Below are 14277 nucleotides of genomic sequence, written 5' to 3'. Positions count from 1 at the left end.
ATCAACTGCCCTTACAATTCAGTTCCTAAGTGAACAGTCTGTGACAGTTTAAAAAAAAAAAAAAATCAACACAACAACAAAAAAGCCCAAACCAACCAACCAACCAAAAAAAATTCCCAACTTTTACTTGTGTAAGACCCAACTCATGGTTTGGTACTCTACTGCCTTTTAATCTTCTATATGAGTGCAAAGTCCAAGCATGAACTACTAATAAAGATTCTGGCTTATTCCAGGGCTTGGGACAACCATTGTGGAAAACTTATGGTGCTTGCGTTCGCTTCAGCGAGCAAATGTCAAAAAGGACTCACGTAACAAACTCTTAAGAATTGCATATGAAATTAGGCAAATCCTTTACCCAACATCCCCACCCCAATCACTTTCTGGTCCCACATCAGTGAAAGCAGTATGGCTGCTCAGATCACTAATTAACCAGGCAGGAAGGGCAGTAGCTATCCCAGCCCCATGCCCTGCAGCTGCCCACTGAAAAGACCCAGCTGGTCCCAGGCTTCAGGACAACTCTGCTACCAAAGGACCACACCCTCCATGCCCCCAAAAGAAACACTCCACAATGCACCTGGTCAGACACACCCCCCTTCCTCCATTAGAAATGCTGCTGTAATTTGTCACACCTACTAGAGATACAGCACTAGAAGACTGCAGGATGGTTAAAAAAATTCCCAAACATCCAAAGTCCAAAAAGCCTCACCCCACCCCACCCCAATCAGGTGTAGACTCTTGGCTGGGCACCCTGCTCTCCCAGTGGCACCAGTGCTTTGGGTACACAACAGCCTTGACACCAAAATGACCTTTCACAAGTGGCCCTGACACAGCCTCGCTGGGCTGGGGCTGCTCAACAGCCCCGGGGGCAGAGGGACTACGGGCAGGGCAGCGGCGTCAAGATGTGACATCTCATCAACTCAAATTAAAACGTGCATTGCCTTCAAGATTCTTTCTTTTACTCTGTGCTCTAGCCACTTGGCTCAGGAAGGCAGCGCTTTCCTTACTGCTTAATAGGACATTACATTATAAACTGCCAGTCTGAACATGTTGTTCTTTCTGCCAGATTGACTCAGCATAGTTAAGTATAATTGTAGCCATTAAAGTGAATTTTATCTCCCTCCTTGTTATATGGAACACCTGCATTTCATAAGAGAGACACACAAAAGCACTAGTAAAATAAAAAGCAGAGAGAGAGACATATACATATATTTAACAACACAAGCCTTTAAGGCTGTGTTTGCACAAACACTTGCACTAACACACACCAGCTACTGCTTTTACAGCCCTGAGCATTGGCACTTCTGGACTTCTGCTCCCAGCTTGGCCAAGGGCAGCTGTCCAGCACGGGCCAGGCACAACCCTCGGCATGGGTAGGGAGCTGTGCCAAGAGCAAAGAAAAAGGCCAAGTGCAGTGGAATCTGCTGCTTCCTAGGTAATAACTCGGTGTCCAGCCTCAGCCTGGGGTGCTGATACAACTGCTGCCAACACAGGCCCCGTTTCCAGGTTTAATAGAGCTGAGTCAACTCCCACCCCTGCCTGGGCTGCCTCAGCTGGAGCTTCGTGGCTCCTCTGGGATTTAAGTACTGATCTACCCCTGCAGCACACACATACTGGCCTTGCCCAATGCCTGCTCACTTGCCACTAGCAACAGAAGAATTAGTGCTATTTTAGTCCCCAAAGGCCCCTTGATTTTGTGCAACCAATTTTCCCAGGCTGGGCTGAACAACCTCCCTTTACTTACAACCTGTGGAAAACCTCTTCCTCCTCAATTAGCTTTTATTGGATTGTTCAAGATCCACACAGGCTGTACTGGCAAGGCTCAGACATCAGAACAAGCAACACTACATTTCACATACTGCACAAAACCAGGTGCTGGTATGTTCTCTTTATGTGTAATTATCTCTATGTGGGTCAGCTGCCACCCAGCTCCCAGTAAAACCAGTTAAGAGCTGGTGTGTCTGTGGTACACAGGAAGGATCCTACTCTCCAAGAACCTCACCCTTGGGAGCACGGCAGTGCTGGACAAGAACCACGAGCACTTAGCCCACTCACATGACCACATGTATGTTGTTATGAGAAGAATCAAGACTTCAGAAGAACCAAGACTTCAGCACTACCAAGAGATCTGGGGTGCCCCCATCTTATGAGGTCCCAGCTGGAGACAGCTTGAAGAATCCTCATTCTACAAGCACCAGGTCATTTTCCAAGGGAATCCAGGAACTGGTGATAACTTGCATCAAGCATCCAGATGGGGGTTAGATACTCCAAAATACCCTGTATTTTAGGAAATAAAGTTCCTCTCTTCCCCAAGGACTGAGCACAGTCCAAACCACAGAAAGGGGAGCTTTGCCAATACAAAACATCTGAACAAGCCTCACATTTGACCAAGGGCAAGGTCAGCCTCTCTGAGCTAAGCACGCTTCTGATCTTTACAGGATCCAAGAGTGACAAAGCACAAATCCACACCAGAAGCTGATCTGAAACCAACCAAACATTTCACAGATGCCACCCAAATGCCTTTCCAATGATGCTAACACTCAGGTGTGCTCACTGCTTCCCAGGGATGAGACAGGATCAAATTTAACATCAGTACTCCCCTTGCAGATCCCAGGAACTATCTACCTGCTTTGCAGCATGCAGCTATGCCCTCTCTAGCTCCCATTCAGGGACAAATAACAATAATGCTCAGGAAGTAACAATGCGTGAATAACCATGACCTTCTGGCTCTGACCCTATAAACTGCTTCACTGAGGAGGAGCTGAGAGCTGCTTCAGTTCCATGAAGTTTTGTTTCAGTCACACACACTCCCAGCAAAACCCATGTAAATGAAGTTGGCTGCTCTCTCTGAGCACTTCCATGCATTACCACAGTTTCAGGAGCTAATACTGCAAGCAATAAAAAAATCCAGTCTAATGCCCTGGCTGACCACAAGCAAGTATCATCTGAACAATGTGTGCCCTAAGTGCATGGAAAGGCCAGGCAAAAGGGAAGCAAATCAAGTGAGACAGCCAATTTTCTAAGGAGAGCAAAGGATCTGGGTCTTAACACAGGACTCTGCACAGGCACAAAGTGTGCTGAAGATTCCAAGTGTAAGAATTACAGGCACTTACAATTCAACTCTCCTGTCCAGAAAATAACACAGTGCTGATGAGAGGTGCCTGCTGAGAAGCTTTGGAGTCAGAGCTTTTGTCTACAGGCCAGACCCAGGCACACCTTGGGCTGTAGCAGCACTCCACACAGGTAGAACTACAGCCTTGTCTCAGTTTTGGAGACCAAACTTCAGGAAGAAACACTGCGGAATGAATGTCTCCTCTGAAGGGAAAAGGGCCTTTTTTTTCCCCCTCTTCCTCCACCAAGACAAGTGGGTCACAGCAAGTGAAAGTGGAAAAAACCAGTTTATTAACACACAAACAAAATAGGGTAGAACAGGATAAAAAAACCCTCTCAAAATACAACCAATTCCCAGAGAGGAAACAGAGACATGGGCTCAGACCAGCCAGGGCCACCCTGTGGGCCCGCTGGACCGGCGAGGAGGGAAGGGAGGCAGTGAGGCAAGGGAGAGCGAAGGGAAAAGGAACAAGAAAAACCAACAGAACCTTTTCCTGCTAGCTGGAACACAAAGGAAACCAAAGAACAGCACAGCGCTCCCGACGCACTCCCTCCAGAGCCCTGCTGAGACCCAGAGCCCCCTCAAAGAAACCCTGGATCTGAAAGGGTACCTCAACATCCACAGTCCACCCCCCCAGTTCCCCTGGGCTGGCAGTTTTTAACAGAGACCCTGTTAGTCTCCTTCATGGCAGAAGCCAGGGGGCTGACAGGGTGACACGTGAGCAAGAAAAGGGCTGAGTTCACCACAAATTCACTTCTCATCCATCACGAGAAAGGTGACAGCAATTTCAGTCCTTCCTCTGCAGAACCAAAACTGGCAGCTGGGAGATGGAAGCTTTTTTTCATCCCTGTATTCATTTAGAGCCTGTCAGGAATCTTGGTGCCTTCCACGCAGCTAGACAGACACTCATCAGCACCCTCTCCCCAAAACCACCATAACGCTGTATCTCCTTGGTCAGCGTAGGCATCCAGGCACATGATCCAGAGTCTTTGCTGACCCTACGTTTCAGCATCAGTACACTCTCCCTAAAGATTTAGGTCTGATAAATTTTTACATGTTATCTCATTTTGAGATCACAAGCAGGAAACAAAAAGCTTTTTCTGCCCATTAACATTGGTTTGTATATCTGCATGAACTTGCCGATGCTGTTAGCAAGCACACTTGCTAACACCTAGCACCAAAACCACACCTCAGCTACAGTTCACTCAGCTGATTCACATGACTACATCATTAGATTAACACACTGAAACCCCCATGGGTTCATACCATCTTTTCAGCCATAAGCACTCCAGAAAGAAAACTGATGGTCAAAGAAAACAGTCTACTTACTCACTGTTGTATGTATTCTGAAAATAAAAAATTATTTTCCTACACAAACCTGAAGAGGGTTTGTTGAAAAAAAAAAGGGCAGGTTCATCACTCCTGCCTCTCTCCCAAATGTCACACAATGTAAGAAATAAAGCTAGCCAGGCTGCCCAAGACAGAACGATTTGTACACATGCACTTCAACTATCAAAGTTAATTTCTTAAGTAGAGCTGGGACAAAAACCCCAATGCACCAAAAAACCCCAACTTTGCAATGGAAGGTTTTATGACATAAATGCTACAGGATAACAAAGAGCACATTGTGCTTTTATGCTGTGTGCTGTTAGCACAGTCACCTCAAGAACTGTGTATGGTTATGTTCAACTCTGAAAACACAGTGGAAGAGAAGGGCAAGGGGAGCTATTTGGAAACTGTACCACAAACTAAAAGATTAGAAAAATCTGAATTCCAAACAGGATGGAAATGAGAGGACAAGACAGTAGCTCATTATACCACAATCACAAATAACAAGAAAGTGAGTTTTATGGTATTTACTCTAAGAAAAATAAGTGAACTCCAAAACCACTTTAAAATAACAAGGTGTTATTTTTATATCATACATAACTGACTCAGATCACTGATTTCTGAAGTATAGATACTTGTAGATTCAACAAGAAGGTACAGGTTCATTGAATCTTCGCAGCCCCCATCATAAGCCAACTGCTCTGTAGCTGGAGCTGAACATTTTAGTCCAGGACTCTCCCACCTGGAGTTCTACTTCTGATTTAGTAACATCTTTGAGCACCATCAGAACACATCACTGGCCTGGTAGAGCCACTGGAATGAAAAAAGTGTAAGATCCCATCTCCTATCAGATGTGACAAACTAAAACATGACAGCAAGTACTGCTTTCCTAAGGATCCCAAACCGCTCACTGAGTGATCAGGATCTCTGCCTCTGCACTTCATGCTTATCTTGAGGGACACTTGCTTGCCTGCCTCACAATCAGGAGTTGCTGTGGATGTCTTGTAGGATGCCCTTGGAGCAGTGAGCTGAGGTGAGACAAGACCCTATAAGTGTACCACACGTGTCAGTGCCAGCTGCAAACACATCCCAAGCACTGGATAAAAACACTGGAAAGGGCCCCTGCTGCTTGTACCTGCAGTACCTAAGTAAAGCCAGGTTTGGATGTGTTCATACAAGCCACAGGCACTGCCAATTCTGAGCAAAGGCTCTCCAGCCTGCTCATGGAGCACTGACAGTCCTGGTGCTCACAAGCTACCAGGTTATGGCCAAGAGAGGAGACAGTGATCACACAGAGACAAGAACAAGTTTTCCAACCACATCACAGATCCAAGTGAGGATGGAAGCAGCAAACAAATAAATAAAGTAGAAGGTAGCCAGCATTTAAAGCCATTCCTGAGCAACCGTGATGCTCAGCCGATCATTATTTGTCCAGGGGGACCCAGTAGGCTACACATGGCAACAGTGTTAAAATCATGAAGATGAGATAGTAACAAAATATCCTGAAAGAAACTACTAATCAAAGGCACCACCAGCAGGGCATTGCATGCACCACCACAAGCCCCTGCGCTGACTGTGGCTCGCTGTGCTGACAGGGAACATCCCACCAAACCAATGGCATAAATTCCCCAAGCATAGAGCTCCAAGTACCTTCTGAGACATGTCACTGAATCTAGAAAGCTCCATTCACCTGTGCAATGGGTCAGTATGAAAAGCCCAAGAGTTTGAGTCTCATCAGCTTTCAGTGATTTCAACGCTGCTGCTGAATGCCAAACCATGCATGTACTGCCATGGCAAGACTCGACACCTCAGTGATCAAGTTACTATTCAATGGCTGGACTAGGGCAGCTACCTGAGGAAGTCCACAGTTCCTGGTTTGTGGCTGGATAGTCTTGGCACACTGTCTCTCCCTAGCACAACAGCAGTAACTGGCACCAATGTGGAAGGAAACTTGCCCGCTCAGCAACTCTGAATGCTTCAGAGAATTGCCTCTTGCTCAGAGGCTTGCTGACATGTATCAGTGTATCTCAGGAATAGCTGTGGATGCATCATTCCTGCCTATGTGCCAGTGTACTTAGAGGTTAAAGACGAAGAGGAAGAATGAAGCTCTTACTGAAACCAGAAGCTGCTGGGTGACTCCAAGGAGCCCCAGACTACAGCTAACATCCTTTCAGGTGACCACTGCCATCCTGTTCTGGGTTTGCACAGCTGCTAGCACAGGATCAACACTGCCAGGGTCTAAGCCCTCAGCACTGTGACAGCACAAAACCAGTAGTGGCATGATACTACGTTGTGAATCGTTAGCTATTATTAATTACGAAAGAAGAAGTAGTTTCTAGAGCTTGACAAACCCTAAGCTCAATATATCCCATGGTATTAGCGTCTATGACAGACAGGAAACTTTATTCACAGTTTTCCATCCATATTAACACGTTTCACTTTGGGTTTTTCCTCCCATGTTCCACATATATTTCAACACATATATGAAAATAGCTGACTTAAATTCTGCTCTTCATTACTTCTGGTAATTAGTGAAGGAAGCTGCACTGAGAAGGGAAGGGGTAAACCCTACACAGGAAGCACCAGTAGAGCTAATAATTTGTATATTTGATCTCTGAGAGAGGTGGGAGGTGCAACTGGCTGAGGTCAATAATAGGAAACCACATAAAAATTTATGTGCATCTCGCAGCATGTGTGTTACAGAACACAATAGTGTTTCTCTTATCTCCCCAAATAAGGTGCAGGGCCCCCTGCTCCAGAAATGAAGGATATTCTGAGCTTCTATGTGGCTGTGCAACTACAGCATGCCCTTACTGCTCTTGCTGTATAAGCTGTTCCCCTGAGCTTTTTTGTCTTCTTTGCTGTAGTTTGCCCATGGTGCAGCTGAGTAGCAGCCCAACGTTCTGCTTCAGCTGGAGGAAGAAGAGAAATGCAAAGAGGACCTGGGCTTTTTGATTCAAAATGAGAACGTGCTGAGGGAAAGAAAGAAGGCAGTGGCCTCAAAGACACAAACTGGGCCTCAGATGAGTTATCAAGAAGTGTCATGCCTTCCCTCCACCTTGACCTCCCCTCCACAAAATTACTTTGCTCAGCACAACACAAACACGTGCCAAAAGCCAAGCCCTGTTTATCACACAGGTTACCTTCAGGATCAGGTGAAACTTAAAGAGCTTTGGCAGCTGCTTGGTTCACACTCATTAACTTCTTCTCTCTGGCACTTATAAACCTCAGACTTGGCAGAACAAGGGGTAACCGGACCTCGGATTTTACCCAGAAGTGGAAGCAAAAGAGGTGAGCTATTTCACAACTCTGTTTAAACAAGTTCCTGGTTTAGTTTGCCTGTCTAGCCCACAAGTATAATAATTATACAACCTATGCTCAAAATGAGGCTGCCAAGTGACTTAATAATACAGTAGTTTTTAAAAGAGAAATCACCAACATCTTCACTATCCATCCACCTATTACTGCTATTTTTAATTCTCAGTTTCCTTCAGATAAGCCTAAGCAAAAGGATTATTTAATTCTCTGTACAAGTATATATACAGCATCAGGAAACATTGCAAGACAGCATTCCAGTGCTGGCTAACATGTTCTGATATGCAATAACACCACCAAGTAAGATTAAGTTTTCCTACACTCCAGATTCTTTCCAACCTGTTCCCATAGCTGTTGGATAAAAAGTCTCAGAAAGTTTAAATGGAGAAGCACTTAAATCATAATAACCATTATCTGATAAACCTCTCTAGAAATCATCTTGTAGCAGAAGAAACTGAAATTTCCAACTGACAGACAAAAATAGCTACTCCTTGGATGAAAACTTGGGGGAAGAAAAGTGCTAAAGCAAACCTCACCCAAACCATTCAATTTTTATTACTTTTTACTGGAAACGGTGAAAAGCATTTTACCCCAGATTATGCAGCTCAGTATGGGCCTCTAATAAAAGACTTCATTGCCAAATTGCTGTATGACTGAGTGAAACAATGGCCTCTTTATTAAAATATTTTAAAGACTCCTGAGAGAAATGCGGACGGCTCTAATGCCCTCAGTGAAAGGTTCATTGCCATGCTATGCACTTCTGCGGTGTAATGTTTTACAAGCTGGGCTGCCCTGTGAATGGGGAGAGTTAGTTCTCGGCTGGCAGAGGCAGCTTGCATAATAGCAGACAAGTTAATCGGTAACGAGCAATGCAGGAGACCTTTGTTCCGAGTGTGACACGCACAAATTCCACACTAAGCACATTGACGCTTCTGAGAGTTACTCATTGACATGCTTTATTAAATTGCTTGGACTATACCTCAGTGCACCAAAAAGGACTAGTTTAACAGCCCTACATCCTTCTGATGCCTTCTGTCCTAAAGTGTTGCACTTTAACCTCAACCCATGGATCAGCTCATTACTGTACAGAAGCATTTCCAGGGTGGATGACAGCGAGCACCTTGCAGCACACCCACATGTCCAGACAATGGCAGTGGGCAGCCAAGGAGGCAGCACACAGGAAAGGGCAAGCTGGCAGCCAGCAGAGCACTTCTGTAACAGGAAGTGGTTATGGGAAGCATGTGTTGTGTTCCCCCCCTCCAAGGTGAGTGCCCCCTGGTCCACTCTGAACAGCTTGCTAAAATACCACCCTCCCCCCAGCCTCCCTGAATAAATGGAAAGGGAAAGGAGACATAAGACATGCTTCTCCTGGCACTATCTGGAATGCCAGACCACGGACAGCTGGCCTCTAGCAGGTGGAATACACACTGCACCAAAAGCTTAGGAGCAGCACAGCACTTAACACTCGGCAGAGCGTTCAGTTTATACCAAGTCTAAGGAAAACAATCATGGTTTTCATTGTCCACAGCACCTGCCTGGACAAAACACATCTGCTGAACTGGACCGTCCTGTCACCACTTACTGTACATCACCTCCCATCTCCGGATCCAGGCAGCTGAACTTCCAGTGCCAGAGCTGCGTGAGCAGATGACCATAGCCGATCCGTCCCTAGGCGACATTACTTGTCTGCTCTAATGCCCTACGAGCAGCAAGCCAGCCTCACTGGTGCAAGGCTGAGCAAAGGAACACAGAGCCTCCAGCAGCTCGTTGCACAGCCTGCCAGTCCCCAGCCCTACACTTGAACACCACTGCACAGCTGAAATTCAAAGAAGTGATGGGGGAAAAACCAACCATCATGACAGCTCTCTCAGAAGACAGATGAAACCCACTCTGATAACAGCAAAGTCATCCCCCTTTGATAGGTTATTTTCATGTCTGTGAGAGCCACAAATAGCTCTGAGGCAAGGGAGAAGGCCAGCAAACGATACTCGAGGAGGTCCTCACTCCTGCCTGGCTGGAAAGCTGCCCATGACACTGAAAACTGACCCGTCTCTCCAGGGTGCGGGTGCCCAAGGAGGAGCCTGACGGCACCCGGCAGCCATGCCATGGCACATGCAGCGCCCTGGGGCTGGATTGGGAAGGCAGTTGGCACATCCCCCACTCCCACGGAAAGTGGCTTGAGAGATCACCCCCCTCTGCAGTTCCACTCCTAGCCCGGCAGGCACACAAAGGCACAGGTAAGCACACACCCGCAGCAATTGTCACGATATTGTCCAAGCATTAGTCACCTCATAACAGCATCTCCCCCAGCAACAGGGAGAAGGCTGTTTCACTCAGAACTCAAGTTTTATCCATCTCACAGCAAATCCTTTTTCATGCATATCTCGCTGAGGGCAGCATCCTCTCCCTCTGTGTCTAGGTACACACACACAAACACATGGATGACTATTAAGGACTTGGTAATGATGCAAGGAAACCCCTTGAGACAGACTGACTGCCCCAACACCGTGGCACAGGAACACAAAGCCAGCGTGGGAGGCTCAGCAGGCTGCACTGCAACGGAGAGACCTTTCAGGTTACCCCAGATGTGTGCATTCTATCATCCCCAGAGTGTTTTTCTGCATTGCAAATGCCCCCATGGAACTGCTCACACACACAAAAAAACAAAACCAAAAACTTTGAACTGCACAGTATGAGCAACAAGTTACAGGCAGACTGTGCCAAACCCAAGAAATTCTGGTTTTGTTACAACTGCAGTTCTAGGTTACCAGTTTTTAAATTACATGGTTTCCTGCGTAATCTGAAAGGTACTGAGCCACTTGAGACCCAGGGAACTGAGGTGTGTGTACAGCACCACCTCCTGTGGAAGTTTTACTCACTGTACTTCCAGTGATGTGAGTAAGGCCTTTATGACTGATTTTTAATTTGCCTTCACCTCTTTAAAGAGGGACATAAACTGTGAAGTCTGGTAGCCACAATACCTTGTATCACTACTTTGATTAAAAACAATTCCAGGAATGATCAGTTTTAAGGAAACTTGTTTTGTCTAGAGAATGATGATTCATCAGATCCAATGGTTTGCAAGCTTCTATTTCAACAAGATATTTATCAGAAATGTTCCTCAGGTCAAAGATGGTGAGTTGAGAAACAGAATCATCTTTCACTGCATGTACATGACACACCTCTTGTCTGCTAAACAGAGCAGTTCCTTGGCATATAAAATATACATGTTGCAGTCCTGGCTCTACCTGACTCAGAAGGGACGTGAAAGCAGGTGAGTACCGTAATTGCTTGCTCCAAATAGGACCTGCTTCATATAAAGCAAAAAAAACTTGACCAGAGGTAGAGCTCTACCTGCTTTGGATGTGGGAAACAAATGCAACCCCCTGCTCTGAATGAATGTCCTACACATCATCAGCTGCTGGTTGAACCTTCAATCATGAAACTGCATCATCTCACAAATACTCCATTGCTATCAGTCTCCCTTCTCTACTTCCTCCTTTCTTCCCTCTCCTCATTAAAATGGGAAATCGATGACAAGGCTGAGAAAACTGACTGTTCTGAGCTATTTTTGTCTATCCATTGTCACTTGTAAAAATATATTTTGTACTGATAAGAGGACACACAAGTATATTAAGTGAATGACAGTAAGTGCCTGACCCAGTAAGTCAAACAACTCATCTAAGAGATTTCAGGGCAATATTCACACTCCTCCTGTATCACTAAACTAGGAATAAAAAGAGCACTTACAGCTCCAACTGAAAACATACAGATTTTTCTATTGTGACCAGTCCCATTTAAGGCTCAACTGCATCTCCCCTCCTCTCTTGAGCCAAAGTTAGTTATTCATTAATTCTGATATACTTTAGTCACAGCCTAAAATGTGAAGCAGAACAAAGACAGGAGTTAAGGGTCACACTGGTGGGAGCAAGTGCTCGTATTTGCTTTTGGGGTTGGTTTGTTTGTTTGAGGGGGATTTAAGATTAAAAGTGAACTTTCCTTTTTTCAGGTCCCTGGAAAAGAGGTCTAAGAGAAATACACTGAAAAACTGCTGTACTACATTATTTAAATATAGTGTTCTAAACTAGGTGCACAAGCTGACCCTTATTTAGTTAATTAGTCCTTGCTGTTCCCAAGACACTGTTGTCCTGTCTCCTTTCACCAAGTACTCCTTGGTCACGATTTTTGGGAGAAAGGTCATAACCTTGCACTTCCTAGAGACAGTCAATGAAGTGCAAAACACCAGTGTCACCTAGAGTTTGGCTATTCAGGAAGCATTTTATCTAATCTTCAATTACCTATCTCATCTCCTCTAAGAAGTCTCCATTTGTGGACAATGAGACAGCAACTGCAATTGCAAATTCTTCAAATTTCAGCTAGATCTGAAACTGGGTGATGAAAACTGCAGAGAAGGGTAGAGAAATCTTAAGATAAGCAGTGTCTGGCACTAAAGATACCCGAGTTCTAGGACAGCACCAGTGTGTTCCCTTCTACACAGAAACACACTTCTGTTGTGCTTCCATAAACACTATGCATTCAAGGCCTGTCATAGAATACTTGGTCAACCAGGGATCTCCCCTCTCCATTTCCATTTGGTTCTGGAAGTTCAAAAGCTACAAAACCAATTAACACACAAACAAACCTATTCGGCTTCCTATCCACAAAGTGTCAGCAGCTGCAGTCCCTCCATGTTTCCTCCAGGATGCCTTGGGCACTGCAGGCCCTGCACACACCCTGTGTGCACACAGGATACACGGCCACAGCAGCAGTCAGGACTGTGGCAAGAACACCTAATAAGCTGCTCTAGCACTAACAGTGTAAATACTCCACACAACAACCAACAGATACAACCAAGGCTTTCTTTGTACAGACCCACTGCGCTCAATTCAAAGGATCCACTGCTTTATTTACTCACTAAAGAACATTGAGCGATGTCTTTTGCGACTGCTGGCTTAACCTGGGCTGTTACAGAAGAAACTACAGACTGATGAAGAGCCGTATTCTACATACAATTATGCCTACGGTAAAAAAAGATCTTAGCTCCCTCTCCCAAAAAAGTACAATCAATAAACAACTGTTAAAATTATCAGACTGCAACAGGAACTGCAAGGCGTGTAGTCAGAGTAATACTAGATCAAGAACTTCACTTATGATTGAGCTGCAGGATTAAAAGGACAAACACACGTAACGGGGACCTCAAGAAAGAATGCCAGCCTCAGTTTTTGTTTTGGACCAGCAGTTCTTGCCTCACTTACAGTAGCTCTGAACTCAATTTAAACAACTGGCAAAATCCGCTTTGCATCAATGTAATGTGACAGACTGTGGACACGAGAGAGAGAGAGAGAGAAAATTCTGATGGAGTACTAAACTGTTCTTTGAGTGTTTGCCTGTTTAACTTTTCCCTTACAGCCTATGCCTTCTGCTCTGCTGCCACTGGAAAGCCATGGCTGAGGAACTTCAGGCATGTGGTGAAAAATGTGTTTGCTTGTTTAAACCCTGAGGGAACAAACTAAAAGTTGTCAACTTTTAATGACATCTTGAAAACGCTCAAAAAAGCTGCAACTTTGTTTATACTGGTTGCCATTCTCCGTGTTGAATTTCACTAGTCCGCGCCACAAACCAGATGTGATGTCCTAGCAAAAGCACTTTAACCCACAGGTTATTTTGTGGAGGGAGATGGTGATGCAGTTAGCTCTTCCTCACTCCCCTATGACACCACCATTTTGGCAATGTATAATTACCTAAGTAGGACAACTCTTGCTGCTCCATGGTTCTGCTATAGCCTGACAGCAAAACACTCACAAATATGTATAGACAGTAAAATGCAAGCTGTGCATGCACTGGAAAACCATCTCCATTGACACAGAGATCCATCCAACATTACACATCACTTCAATCCCCTGCTATGGACCTTAGTTTTGTGGCACAGAAGTAAGTAAATGAGCTTGTTCTGGTTTTCATAGTGAGTACTTCTGTCTCTACAAATTCCCTTAATTTAACATTTTCTCATTTTATTGGACTTTAATGAGAGCATACAAAGCCAAAATCAGATAATAATTAGTAAGTTAATATAAAACACAGGAAGTATCAACTGATGTACATAAGTATGACTGTCTACAAACATACCTGGGCCCTATCTGGAGAATTTGAATCCCTAGTGCCTGTAATTATTCCAAGCTCCATACAAGCTCATTGTAGAGACAATCTAGATCAGGAATCATAGTGGTCATCCAAGAAAGGGCTAAGAAAATGTCCCTGCAGAAGCACTGTTAGGTGCTGATATTCAGTCCCAAGGACACATTCAGAAAAAGAGAAGACTCTTGAGTTTCATTACATCGAATACTTCATTATACTATATTAATTCAAGAAAACTGCATGGATGAATTTTTTTACAGAGAATTAACTGAGTTAAATGCCCTTAATAAACTCTCTTCTTTTGTGTCTAGTCTGGTCTACAGCACAGCTACTCCACACAGAAAATACTTGCTGGCTTAAAACAGCGTCAAGAAAAGCATTTCATTTGA

General features: G+C 44.9%; 1 protein-coding gene across 1 annotated transcript in view; it reads right to left on the bottom strand.

The window, feature by feature from the left end:
* NME7 (NME/NM23 family member 7) overlaps window positions 1-14277 on the bottom strand; it is a 90526-nt gene that overhangs the window by 1380 nt on the left and 74869 nt on the right. The window lies entirely within an intron of this gene.

Source organism: Corvus hawaiiensis, chromosome 2 (genome assembly GCF_020740725.1).
Source record: "Corvus hawaiiensis isolate bCorHaw1 chromosome 2, bCorHaw1.pri.cur, whole genome shotgun sequence".
NCBI classification, from domain to species: domain Eukaryota; kingdom Metazoa; phylum Chordata; class Aves; order Passeriformes; family Corvidae; genus Corvus; species Corvus hawaiiensis.
This window is presented reverse-complemented; position numbering and strand designations above follow the sequence as displayed.